The sequence below is a fragment of the Ailuropoda melanoleuca genome, chromosome X (assembly GCF_002007445.2).
Source record: "Ailuropoda melanoleuca isolate Jingjing chromosome X, ASM200744v2, whole genome shotgun sequence".
NCBI classification, from domain to species: Eukaryota; Metazoa; Chordata; class Mammalia; order Carnivora; family Ursidae; genus Ailuropoda; species Ailuropoda melanoleuca.
Window position 1 is genome coordinate 42,073,390 of NC_048238.1, and position 13,559 is coordinate 42,086,948.

At 43.9% G+C, this 13,559-nt stretch overlaps 1 protein-coding gene across 3 annotated transcripts in view; it reads left to right on the forward strand.

The window, feature by feature from the left end:
• CLCN5 (chloride voltage-gated channel 5) overlaps positions 1-13,559 on the forward strand; it is a 154,255-nt gene that overhangs the window by 78,299 nt on the left and 62,397 nt on the right. The window contains exon 1 of one of the 3 annotated variants that reach the window (XM_034648970.1): positions 5,045-5,701. The exons of the other annotated variants lie outside the window; for them this stretch is intronic. The gene's annotated coding sequence lies outside the window, so the exon portion shown is untranslated. Of the gene's footprint in view, positions 1-5,044; positions 5,702-13,559 lie in introns of those variants that run through there. 3 annotated transcript variants of the gene reach the window in all.

Genomic DNA, 13,559 nt, shown 5'->3' on the forward strand with positions numbered 1-13,559 from the left:
ATGGCTGTACCTACTTGCCCTGAGAGCAGGTGGGCCACAGAGTGGACTTCCGTTGCCACTGTCACCTACAAGTCCACAAAAGTGTGAGTCTTTTCTGGTCTCATGCAGAACAGCGCAGGTGAGAACAGTCTCTGTACATGAGAGCAGGACTCTTCGTCATAGCTACACATGCACACGTGCACAAACGGCAGGGTCTGAGCCTTCTTACCTGCTCCCCCTCTCGAATCCTTGGAACCTAGGTGTGAGTGCCATTTCAGTGCAACACACCTATTCAAGGATTCAAAGAGGCTGAGCCTTGTCTGCGTGTAGAAGGAGTGGTACCTGTACATCAGCTCGTCCACTTGCTTTCAAATATTTGAGTTGGCTTTGAGGTGCCTGCGCCTGCACTGGGTGTTAGAGCTACGACGTTCAATAAGGCGGACGGGGTCCCTGGCCTGGAGTCCTCCTCATTCCTGGGCTCTCCTGAGGACACCTGTGGGAGAATGGACATCATTCCCTGCGGACAGACTTACCCCTGTGTCAGGGCATGAGCTTTCTCTTTCTTTGGGCTTACTGTGTGTCAGATGCTGTAATGGGGAGACATACATTGGGTGATAAGACTCACACAACCAGGGGTTGCCCTCGGTGAGCTCATAGTTTAGTAGAGGAATGGAATTGAAAAAGTACGCCCTTTACCATACCATCCTCCAGCATGTATATGCAAGAGTGCCTGTGTACACAGATTGTCCCAGCCGTGTTAACCCCCAGCCACACCGCCAACGCATGCAGACGCTCAGGTACCATCTGAAAAAGGTGCCACTCACAGCACATGTTCAGAGAGACTGCCTGAGAGAGAATGGCTGTGTGACTTTGTGAATGGGGATGAATACACGTGCACAGCCCGGGGGAGAGGCATCAGTCTTGTCGAATGCACAGAGGGATGCTTTGAGGGAGTGGAAGCATGAGAGTTAAGTATACACACGCACACGTGCGTGCACACCACACACAGGGTGCGGGTGCCCAGGCTCTTTGCTCTACTCCCTCTTTCTCAGCCTCTGTCCCTGGGTGAGAGTGCTTTCTAAATGCAATGCACTAGGGCGAGGGGTCTGGAGGGCAAGCGTCCTCTGCGGGGAGAAGGACAGAGGCTCTGTATACCACCTCTCATCTGCTTGCTGCCTCCAGCCTGCCATCTAGCACTCATTCATTCTTTCCTTCCACAAATCATATTTTTAGGCACGTGCTGGGCGTTGGTCACAGGAGAGTGGACGAGACAGACTGTGTCCCTGCCCTCCTGGATATTATAGTCCAGGAGGGAGAATGGACTTTGTCATCACCCTCTACCCCTGCATGTGCTGAGAGTAAGTGTTTCACATAGGGGACTTCTTGTCTACCACCTCCCCCTGTAACTTACAAACACATGTGGCTGATATGTGTAGGAGAACCTTCTCTTTACTTCAGTTCAATCCTACATTAATGCACTGGGCAAGAACAATAAACCTTCTTGTTAAACACACACACACACGCACACACACACACGCACGCACACAGACGGCATACAGGTGCTGGAATCTTCTGGTCTGGCTCCCCCTCTCTAATCCTTGCTACCTGGGTGAGAGTGCTTTCTGAATGCAATGCACCTGGGCAAGGATTCCGAAAGGGAGAGCGCCATCTTCGCTTGGGACAGAGCCCCTCTACATCTTCCCTTCCCTCCTTTCTACAACTGCCTACCAAGGACCTACTCCATTTCAAGTGCTATGCTGGGCCACTGGCCCACAGGAGAATGAGCCATATCTGGTCCCTCCCTGCAAGCTGGAGAACGGATTCGTTCTCATTTGTTATGCCTGCATGTCCCCGGGGGTGAGTGGGCTGCACGCTGGGACTTGAAATGTCCTGTCCTCCATTCTCATCTCACAGATGTGTGTAGGAGAACCTTCTAAACCTCAGTACAATGCCACATAAGTACACTGTGTGCAGGGGAAGGGCCCGAGTGGGCGTGCGTGTGCACACGCGTGCACACACGTACCCCCGAGTGGCCCCCTGACCAGGTGCTTTACTCTCCTTCATTCAGCCTAGCTGCCAGTGCTGTCTTGGATCGCCGTCCTTGTTCGAGGACTTCAGGGGAACGAGCCTTGTCTACATTTAAAAGGACGGAGCTCTTGTGCAGCAACTTTCTCTTCTCCTTTCCCTTCCTTCCACAGATAGCCAGATGCCTACTAGATGCCAGGCACGTAGGTCAGTCACAAAGGATGAAACTAGAATCAAAACGGACAAGGGTGCTGTCCTGACATTCTGGTAGGCAACTAATAAGTCCACTAGGACTCACAGATGCTGTGGACTAATAAGCCACTCTTTGGAAGACTGAAGTAGGTCTTTCTGTTGCTTGCTGGCCACTGTGCAAACACAGACACGTGCTGGTTATGCTAGAGTGAGATTTCTCTCCACCCCACTTCCCGGACACACCCAGTGATGTGGACCTGTCTGCAGACTTCGGCTTACAGAGAGGGCAGGGGAGGGAGCCTGTTGTGCTGCCCCCTCCCACCCCAGCATGCTTTCCCCACCCTCCCATCGATAGGGACTCCGTGAGGGAGGACTTACTGCTGTCTTCCTTCCTGCTGCTGCGTGCAAAGAGATCCTTTTCTTTACCTTGCTGTGCAATCCCATGTGAGCCCCGTTATATGCGGAAAAGTGAGCCTTCCCTGTAAACACCTCCCCCCACACACATAGCACTCAGGTGTAGGAACACAGAAGGTGTGTCTGCTGCACACAGAGCTGCATCCACAGTGGGCATCCACAGCAGCCTGTCCATGTCCGACAGGTGGGGCAGTGAGCTTCCTAGCGCTCCTTCCACAGTCAGAGCTTGAAGGAAAGTAGCCCTGAAGGCTTCTCTCACACATGCATGTGCAGGAAAGGCACTTCCCTTTGCACAATCGTAGGCAGTCACCTGTGAGTGCAAGAGTGAGGGTTCTTGTACACACATACATGATCTGAAGACGCCTGAGACTTCTGCTCACGTCCCTCTCTCTCATTCTTGGTACTGAGGCCCAAGTGCAGTCCCAGCCCATTGCCCTTATACAAAAATTCAGAGGGAATCTCACCCATATTTAAAAGTAGAGTTTTATGTCACCCCTCTGATTCTTCAATTTCTTTAATGTCTCTGTTTAGAATGGTTCTCAAAGTGTGCTCACTGGCCCAGCAGCATCAGTATCACCTTGGAACCTGTTAGAAATGCAAATTCTTGGAGCCAACTCCTGATCTAGTAAATGGTGAACCACAGAAGTCTGTATTCTAACCAGCCTTCCCACTGATGCTGATGTCCGCTCAAGTTTGAGAATCACTGAGTTAGTGGGAGTGCTCGGGGATGCAGTGAGAAGCAAGTCAGGTGCGGGCTCAGCCCTCAAAGAGCTCGGCCTGTCATGGGTGGGAGGGAATGAGCTTCCCCCTTTCTCAGGCATGTTTTCGGTGCTGTGTCCTTGCAAGCCATGGCAAGGAGTACATCCGCTCCTGACTATCCCCACCTCCTCCAGAACCACACACTTGGCCAGCATAGGAAGTTAAGTGATCCTCCAGCCAAGACCGTATCAAGAAAGAGCCTTATCATTCCTTTTCAGGGCATGAACTTAACACTGTGGACACACACAGACACACGTGCACGCTTGTGTGAATGAACTGCTCCTTCTCCTGTACCCATTGCATATCGGAGTTGTGAATTCTCAAAGCACCTCCTGTGTGCATGGATTACAGGAGGGTGAGCCTTGTCGTCACGAACCTTCTGCCAAGCACTTCAGTCAGCACATATTCACTGATCACATTTTATGGGCTCTGCACTATGCTGGGAGTATCCTGCTGAACAAGAGACAGCTTCTTTCCTTACAGGACTTCCTGCCCAGTGGAGGAATGTGGTGAATGAACTTCCCCACGCCCAGAACACAGGCGTGCGGGCTGTGCCAGGAATTGAGCCTTCTCATTCTCCTGTACATATCTATGTTCTTCCTGTGCACGTGCACACCTACACACACGTGTACACACATTTCTGCCCCAGACTGAAAGGTAGGAGATAGACTTCCTTATTCGTTATATTTGTCTGAAGTGTGAACTTCCTCATTGCACATGCGTTCGAATACATGGTTGTTGTACAGGTGTCTGGACTGTGATTTTTGTCCCTCCTCCCCTGTCCTTGCAACCAAAGCTCAAGTGCTGGCTGATCAGTGCGGGGGGCTCGTGCAAGGATATGAGATTGTGAGCCTGGTCTATGTGTCAGACAGAGCCTCACTGGGCTTCGCTTGTTCATTCAGGTATGTGTGTGTGTGTGCAGTTCTCTGTCCATCATTTCACAAGGGTACAGGTTCCTGCTGTATGGAGGTATCACGGTAAACTAACTGGTCCGGGACACTGGCCTTACAGTCTAGCAGGCTCTTGGAGTGTCAGCTTCCTCATGACAATGCCTGTGGGTGCTTGGGCTCAGGGTGCGGGAATCGGGCTTCTCCTTAGTCCCACAGCTGGATGTGCACGTGGTATGCACATCTCGAGCCTTCGGCTCTGCTCCTCCCTTCACATCATCGAGCCCTAGATGTGAGTACCATCCTGATGCAGTACACCTCCAGGGCTCTAGGAGGAGCTCTTTTCTGCATATAGAAGGACAAAGCACCCGTGACTTGCCCCCTGTCTCCTTTCTTTCCTCTCTCTGTTCCTTCCACAAGTATTTAGAGGAAATGTGCTGACCCTGTGCTGGGCAGTGATGGTACACAGGATGGGCTTGGCCCTTGTCTCGAAGCATACGTGCAGGAGAGTGGACTTCCATGTCCCTGAATATCCCTGCATGTGCTGAGTTTGGGGGGGCCACCAAATAGAACCTCATATTAATACCCCTTCCCAGTGTGTACACATCTCGAGACTTCACGTTCCTGCTCCCACATGGACCTGTGTGACAGACAACTTGCTCTGCCTCGGGCATTGCAGGTGCTTCAGCCTTCTGCCCTGCTCCCCCTCTCTAATCCTTGCTGTCTGGGTGCTAGTGCTGTCTCAATGCAATGCACCTGGGCAAGGGTTCAGAGAGGGTGGGCTCGACTGCGCTAAGAAGGACAGAGACTGGACATCTTCCTCCCTCCCTCTCTCCCTCCTTCCCTTCCTTTCTTTCCTCCCTCCTTTTGTTCTGTCCTCTTTCCTCCCTTCTTCCCTCCCTCCCTCCTTTTCTTCCCTCTCCCTTCCTTCCTTCTCGTAAGAGTTTTTCAGTAACTGGTGGGTGTTGGGGAAGCACAGAAGAACAGGATAGGTATGGATTTTGGTCTCTGTCTGGTGGGCTTATCTGTGTTCTAGAGGAAATGTCCTTATCAAATAATGTCTGTGTGCTCAGAGTTCTGGAGAATGAGCTTTCTCTTGATTCCCCTCCTGCCTTCCACACATCGGGTGCTGGGCTGGGACCAGAGCTTTCCCACCTGTTCCTTCCTGCACTCCCTTTCAACCTAGATGCAAGTGCTGTCTCAAGTATTGTCTCTGGTCTGGGTTTCAAATGTATGTATGGCAGGACTGAGTGATGTCTCCCTTCTTGCCTTCCTGAATATGTATGGAGTTTCTGGAGTATGTCAGGCACTGTGTTGGGTGTCGAACATACAGTAATGAACAAACAGGCAACGTCACTGCTGTGCCCTTTGGTGGTACCTTGAGGAGATTGAACTTCATCCAGATCCACAGTGAAGTTGGGCACAGACGTTGGAGGCGCTAAAAAGTAAGTTTGGCATCCTCCCCAACCACTGATGGCACACTCACGCCATACCCTCTGAGGACAGGAAGATGTGCCCACTGGTGGAGAACCATCACATCAGCAGAATGTGTAGGAGTTTGGGCTCATAAGCTGTCTCTTCTCTCCCAGGATCTGCAGGAAGGACTGTGAGCTTCCTTAAGATGCCCACCATAGTCTGTTCTTGAATTGGAGAAGGAGTGAAGAGCGGGGGCCCCTTGTTATTGCTGATCTTGTATGCACACCACACATTATGGAAAGGAGAATAGCCTATATCTTTATATTACCATACTGTCTCTCTGTTTCCATCTTGCTCACTGTCTGTCTCACCTGGGGCATGCAGGTGCCCTATATTCATCTCCAGCTCTCCCATCCTTGGTCCCTGGGTCCAAGTGTTTGCAGTGCAGTGCTCTGGTACAAGGACTTTAAGAAGGTGAGCCTCATCTGACATGGGCAGGCCCAGAGTGCCCTTACATTACCCTTCTCTCCCATTCATTCATGCATTTCTTTGATAAATATTTCTTGAGTGATCTCTGGGTGTTGGGGATCCAGTGGCCTTACTGGCTAGTGAGTTTGTATGAAGAAACCATCATTATCATTATGTCTGCATGCCCACTGTGCAAGCACATGAGCCTTCCGTTTCTTCCTCCCTGTGCACAGAAAGGCGAATCTTCTTTGTAGCAAACTCTTGGAAGCATATAGAAGAATAGATTTCCTTATTACCTGTTACGCACACCTAGGGTGTGTCAGGTTGGGCCTTGTCCTTGTAGACAGGTGGAGGTACATACTCATGTACGCACACACACTCACCCAGTACTAGAGCCTTCTGCTTGCTCTCTCTCTGTCATAGTCTTTGCAATAGGTGCCCTGCTTTCTAAATCCATCATCTATATTCCCGTATCTGAGAAAAGCATGCATTGTGATCATAGAGGAGGACTGTTCTCCTTTACATCACTTCCCTCAGATTTGGTCATTCTCTCAGCATTTATTTAGGGAGCATTTGCCACATGCCAGCCACCATGCTGCTTGCTAGAAATACTGCAGTGAACACAGGAGATGGCCCTGGGTGTTTGGCCTTGTGGGCACATATAGGAGTTTCTTAGAATCTCCTGACACATTCTCTATTCACTTTCTAACTTCATGTTTGTGTGTAAAGGGAGGTAAAAAGAGGCAGAAGAGTATTGTCCCAGAGTTCAAAGTTGCATATCAGCAGCACATTTGGTCTGCTGGAAATGAGGGGACAATCCAGTGAGTTAAGTGATCTAGGGTAAATCTTTAAGAGAAAAGGATGGGGAGGGGTTGGAGAATTTGGATTTAGCGTAGCATTTTTAGCCTGTCCCCACTGTGGCTTTAGCATTACTCTCCAGCACTTCCTCTTTCTTCACCTTGTTTATTCCTACTTTTTTCAGTGTCTGCCCATTGTCCATTACAGATGTATGATTTTCAGGTCAGCATAGCAATACGGAATTACAAATGGTGAGAAAGAGAGACAGACACTGCATTTCAGTCTTCTTTCTTGAGTTCTTAAACAGGTGGGACTTAAAAATTCTGATTCTTGGTCCTTCTCTCCCAGCTTCTCCCAGTATATTCTGCAGAAAAGACTCAGGTTATTTAGCATGTGTCCCTTAACTTCTGTCTACCCTAAAATCCCTTTTTGGGTACTGTTCAGCTTTGTTCTTATTTTTATCAGACTTTATTATCTCTCTTTAATTTTTTTTAAATTCAAGTATAATTAACATACAGTGTTTTTATCAGTTTCAGGTACACAATATGATGATTCAACAATTCTATACATTCACACCTCTCTTGATGCACAGGGCCAGCAGCATCGGCGTTCCCTGGCCCCTTGTTAGACATACAAACTGCAGGCTCCACCCCAGACCTAGGGGATCGGAAAGTTGGAGGGTAGGCAGAGCTCTGGGTTTTAATAAGTGCTGGCCCAGGGGTTCTGATGCATGTTGAACTTTGAGAACCACTGGTTTAAATAACTTTAATAGAGATTTCTGCATTCCATAGGCTGATTTTTAGAGTCAAAATTTCCTTATGTGTAAACTTCCCTTTTTCTTTCCTTTGATTTTTTTTTACTTAAAAGACTTTTTTCTTTTCTTTCTTTCTCTTTCTTTCTTTCTCTTTCTTTCTTTCTTTCTTTCTTTCTTTCTTTCTTTCTTTCTTTCTTTCTTTTCTCTCTCTCTTTCTTTCTCTCTTTCTTTCTTTCTCTCTCTCTTTCTTTCTCTCTTTCTTGATAGACAGCCAGGGAGAGAGGGAACACAAGCAGGAGGAGTGGGAGAGGAAGAAGCAGGCTCTCAGCGGAGGAGCCTGACACGGGGCTCGATCCCAGAGTGCTGGGATCACGCCCTGATCCAAAGGCAGACGCTTAATGACTGAGCCACCCACATGCCCCTCTTTTTCCTTCTTTCTTTCTTTCTTTCTTTCTTTCTTTCTTTCTTTCTTTCTTTCTTTCTTTCTTTCTTTCCTTTTTTTAGCAGTTTTAGGTTTATAGAAAAATTGAACAGAAAGTACCTGGAGGAACCATATAGTTTCCCCACCTCAGTTTCCACTATTATTAACATCTTGCAGTTAGTGGAGTACACTTTTACATTTAGGCCAATATTGATACATTATTATTAACTAAAGTCCATAGTTTCTATGAGGGTTTCCTATTTGTGTTGTACATTCTATGGGTTTGGACAATTATATACTGATGTGTATCTACCATTATAATGTCATACAGAGTAGTTTCACTGCCCTCAAATCCTCTGTGCTCTGTCTATTCAGCCCTTCCTCCCCTAACCCCTAGTAACCACCGATCTTTTTACTGTCTCCATAGTTTTACCTTTTCTGGAATGTCATATAGTTGGAAACATCCAGTATGTAGCCTTTTTAGAATGACTCCTTTTACTTCAGTTAAGAAGCCTCCATATCTTTTCTTGGCTTGATAGCTCATTTATTTTTCTCATGGAATAACATTCCATTATCTGGATGTACTGCAGTTTGTCTATCCATTCACCTACTGAAGGGCATCTGGGTTTCTTTTAACTTTCGGCAGTTATGAGTAAAGCTGCTATAAGCATCTGTGTGCAGGCTTTTTTGTGTTTTAAGTCATTTGGGTACATACCAAGGAGCACAGTTGCTGGATCATATAGTAAGAGTATGTTTAGTTTTGTAAGAAGCTGCCAGACTGCCTTCCAAAGTGGCTGTACCATTTTCCATTCCCACCAGCAATGAATGAGAGTTCCTGTTGCTTTGGAACCCTCTCAGCATCTGGTGTTAGTGTTTTGGATTTTGGCCATTCTAACAGGTAGGTAGTGGTATCTCATTATTGTTTTAATTTAGAATTATCCGATCACATATGATGTTGAACAGCTTTTCTTAGCCTTATTTGCTATCTTTATATCTTATTTGGTTAAGTTTGGATCTTTTGCCCATTTTTTAATCAGGTTGTTCTTGTTGAATTTTAAGAATTCTTTGTGTATTTTGGATACTAGTCCCTTATCAGGTATGTCTTTTGCAAATATTTTCTCCCGATATATTACTTGTTTTTTTCATTCTATTAGCAGTGGCTTTTGCAGAAGTTTTAATTTTATTGAAGTCTAATTTATCAGTCCTTTTTATCATAGATCATACTTTAGGTGTTATATTTAAAAAGTCATTGCCAAACCCAAGGTCACCTAGATTTTCCTGCTTTATTATCATCTAGGAGTTTTATAGTTTTGCATCTAACATTGAAGTTTGTGATCCATTTTGAGATAAATTTTGTGAAATTTGAAGAACCGTGTCTTGATTCTCTTTTTTTTTTTGCATGTAGATGTCCAGTTGTTCAAAAAACCATTGGTTGAAAAGACCATCCTCCCTCCATTGAATTGCCTTTGCGCCTTTGTCAAACATCTGTTTTTGTATGGGTTGATTCCTGGGCTCTCTATTCTGTTTCAGTGATCAATTTGTCTATTTTTTCACTGACATTATACTATCTTAACTATTACAGTTTTATACTAAGTCTTAAAGTCATTTAGTGTCAGTGCTCCGACTTTGTTCTTCAATACTGTGTGGGCTATTCCAGGTCTTTCGCCTATCAATATAAACTTTGGAATCAGTTTGTTGATGGCCACAGAATAACTTGCTGGTATTTTGAGTGGGATTGTATTGAATCTATAGATCAATTTGGGAAGAACTGACATCTTTACAATATTGAGTCTTCTTATGCATGTGCATATATTATATCTCCATTTATTTAGGTCTTTGATTTCTTTCATCAGAGTTTTGTAGTATTCCTCAAATAGCTCTTGTACATATTTTGTTAGGTTTATACCTAATTATTTCATTTTGGTGCTAATGTAAATGGCATTCTATTTTTTTTTAAGATTTTATTTATTTATTTGACAGAGACAGAGACAGCCAGCGAGAGAGGGAACACAAGCAGGGGGAGCGGGAGAGGAAGAAGCAGGCTCATAGCGGAGGAGCCTGATGTGGGGCTCGATGCCATAACGCCGGGATCACGCCCTGAGCCGAAGGCAGACGCTTAACCGCTGTGCCACCCAGGCACCCCAATGGCATTCTATTTTTAATTTCAAATTCCCATTTTCCATTATTGATATATAAGAAAGCAGTTGAATTTTGTATGTTAACCTTGTGTCCTGCAGCCTTGTTATAGTCACTTATTTCTTCAGGAATTTTTTGTTGTTGTTGTTGATCCTTTGGAATTTTCTACATAGACAATTATGTCATCTGTGAACAAAGACAGTTGTATTTTTTCCTTCCCAATCTGTATATATTTTTTTCTTTTTATTGTCTTTTGCATTAGTTGGGGCTTACAGTAATATGCTGAATGGGAGTGGTGAGTATAGACATCCTTGCCTTATTTCTGATCTTAGTACAAAACATCTAGTTTCTCACCATTAAGTGTGATGATTGGTTGCCAGAAGAGAGGTAGGTGAAGGAGGAGTGAAATAGATAAAGGGGATCAAGAGTACACTTATCTTGATGAGTACTCAGTAATGTATAGAATTGTTGAATCATTATATTGCACACCTGAAACTAATATAACACTCTTCGTTAAGAAAGTAAGTATTTTAGCTCCAGGTTTTTTGTAGATGTTCTTTATCATGTTGAAGAAGTTCCTTCATTCCTAGTTTGCTGAGGGAGTTTCATCCTGAATGGATGCTGGGTTTCGTCAGATGCTTTTTTTGGGCATCAATGGATATTCTTGTAAGTTTTTTGTTCTTTAGCCTGTTGATGTGATGCATTACATTAATTGATTTTTTTAATGCTGGACATGCCTCGCATGCCTGAAATAAATCAACTTGGTCATGGTATAGAGTTCTTTTTATACATTGTTGAATTCAATCTGCTAATATTTTGCTGTGGATTTTTGTAGCTATGTTTATGAGACTTATCAGTCTGTAGTTTTCCTTTCTTAAAATGTCTTTGTCTTGTTTGGGTATTAAGATGATATGGTTGAGTCTCCATATTATCTACCATGTTGATTACTTTTTCCTATTTGTTGTCCTTGTTTTCTCATTTTGTCTTCCACTCTTTTTGCCTTCTCTGGTTTTAACTGAGCATTTGGTGTGATTATATTTACCCCTCTCTTTAGCATATTAATTATACTTTTTAAAAAACTTTTCGTAGTTGTTACCCTGTGTTTGCAACATCCATTTACAACTAATCCAAGTCTTCCTTCAGATAACATAATACTACTTTGTGGGTAATGCAAATACCATTAGTAGAGTATTCCCACTTCCTTCTGTCCATTATAACATTGCTGCCTTTCATTGCCCTTATCCATAAGCTATCATCACCAAATGAGTTAATGCCATTATTATTTTGAACAAATTGTTATCTGTTAGGACAATTAGAGTAAAAATATAACTAGATGTTAACTAGACTTATTGTGGTGATCATTTTGCAATACATACAAATATCAAGTCATTACAGTGTAAACTTGAGTTATACCTCAAAGAAAAAAAAGGCAGGTAGGGAAAAAAGAATGAGAGCATTTTTATTTTACTTTCATTTATTCCTTCTCTAGTGCTCTTTATGTAGATCTGAGTTTCTGACCTTTATCATTTTTCTTCTTTCTGAAGAATTTCCTTTAACATTTCCTGCAAGGCAGGTCTACTGTCAACAGATTCCCTTAATATTTGTTTCCCTGAGAAAAACCATTCTCATTCAGTATTGAAGGGTAATCTCTCTTGATTCAGAATTCTTGATTCATGTTTTTTTTTTAACATTTTATGTATTTCACTCTTTTCCCTTGACTGTGTAGATTCTGAAAAGAAGTCTGATTGCATTCTTATCCTTACTCCTCTATAGATAAGGCATTTTTTCCCTCTGGCTATTTTCAAGAATTTTTCTTTGTCTTTGATTTTTCAGTTTGGATAGGATATGCATGGTTGTAGTTTTTTTTTATCCTCCTGATTGTTCTCTGAGCTTTCTGGACCTGTGATTTGGTGTCTTTAATTTTAGAACATTCTCTTTCATTATTGCTTCAAATATTTCTTTTGTTCCTTTCTTCTCCTGGTATTCTCATTATGCGTATGTTACACTTTTTGTAACTATCCTACAGTTCTTGATATTTTGTTCATTTTTTTATTCTTTTTTTTCCTCTTTGCATTTCTTTTTTTTTTTTTAAAGATTTTATTTATTTATTCGACAGAGATAGAGACAGCCAGTGAGAGAGGGAACATAAGCAGGGGGAGTGGGAGAGGAAGAAGCAGGCTCATAGCGGAGGAGCCTGATGTGGGGCTCGGTCCCATAACGCCGGGATCACGCCCTGAGCCGAAGGCAGACGCTTAACCGCTGTGCCACCCAGGCGCCCCTCCTCTTTGCATTTCAGTTTTGGAAGTTTCCAATGACACGTCTTCAAGCTTGCTGATTTTTTTCCTCTGCTTTGTCCAGTCTTTGATGAACCATCAAAGACATTCTTCATTTCTTTTAGAGATCTTTTGCATTTCTTTTTGATTTTTTTTCAATTTCCATCTCTCTGCTTACATTATCCTTCTGTTCTTGCATGTTGTCCACTTTTTTCATTAGGGTCCTTAGCATATTAATTGTAGTCATTTCAAATTGCTGATGTGAAAATTCCAACATTCCTTCCATATCTGAATATGGTTCTGATGTTTGCGTTGTCTCTTCATGCTTTCTTGGGGTTTTTTTGTGTGTGTGTCTTTAAGTATGCCTTATAATTTTTTGTTGAAAGCTGGACATTATGTATTGGATACAAATAACTGAATAGATATATAGGCCTTTAGTGTTTATCTAGATGGGGGTTAGTATGTGTTTACTGTGCTCTTTAGCTGTGTGTCAGAGGCTAAAATGTTCTCTAGTGTCTGTTTTTGTCTCTCTAGTGTACTTGGGTTTCTCTAGAGATGACTTCTTTTTTTTTTTTTTTAAAGATTTTATTTATTTATTCGACAGAGATAGAGACAGCCAGCGAGAGAGGGAACACAAGCAGGGGGAGTGGGAGAGGAAGAAGCAGGCTCATAGCGGAGGAGCCTGATGTGGGGCTCGATCCCATAATGCCGGGATCACGCCCTGAGCTGAAGGCAGATGCTTAACTGCTGTGCCACCCAGGCGCCCCAAGAGATGACTTCTTAAATAAGGTTTAAAACAGGCAGTTTTTGCAGTTGTATTCTTCTCTTGTTATTTAGGAGCCCTATTGATGTGGTAGTAAGGTGAGGAGAATAGTGTTCCATAGTCCTGTGATTAGGTTTCAGTCTTTTAGTGAGCCTGTACCCTTCCTTTAGTTGTGAATTTCATAAGTGCTTCTCAGTTTTGTTTTGTGTCTTTGCACACTTAAGCGAGACAGGAAGGCCAGAGAGAGCCAGAACTGAGTTTTTCTTTTCCCTAG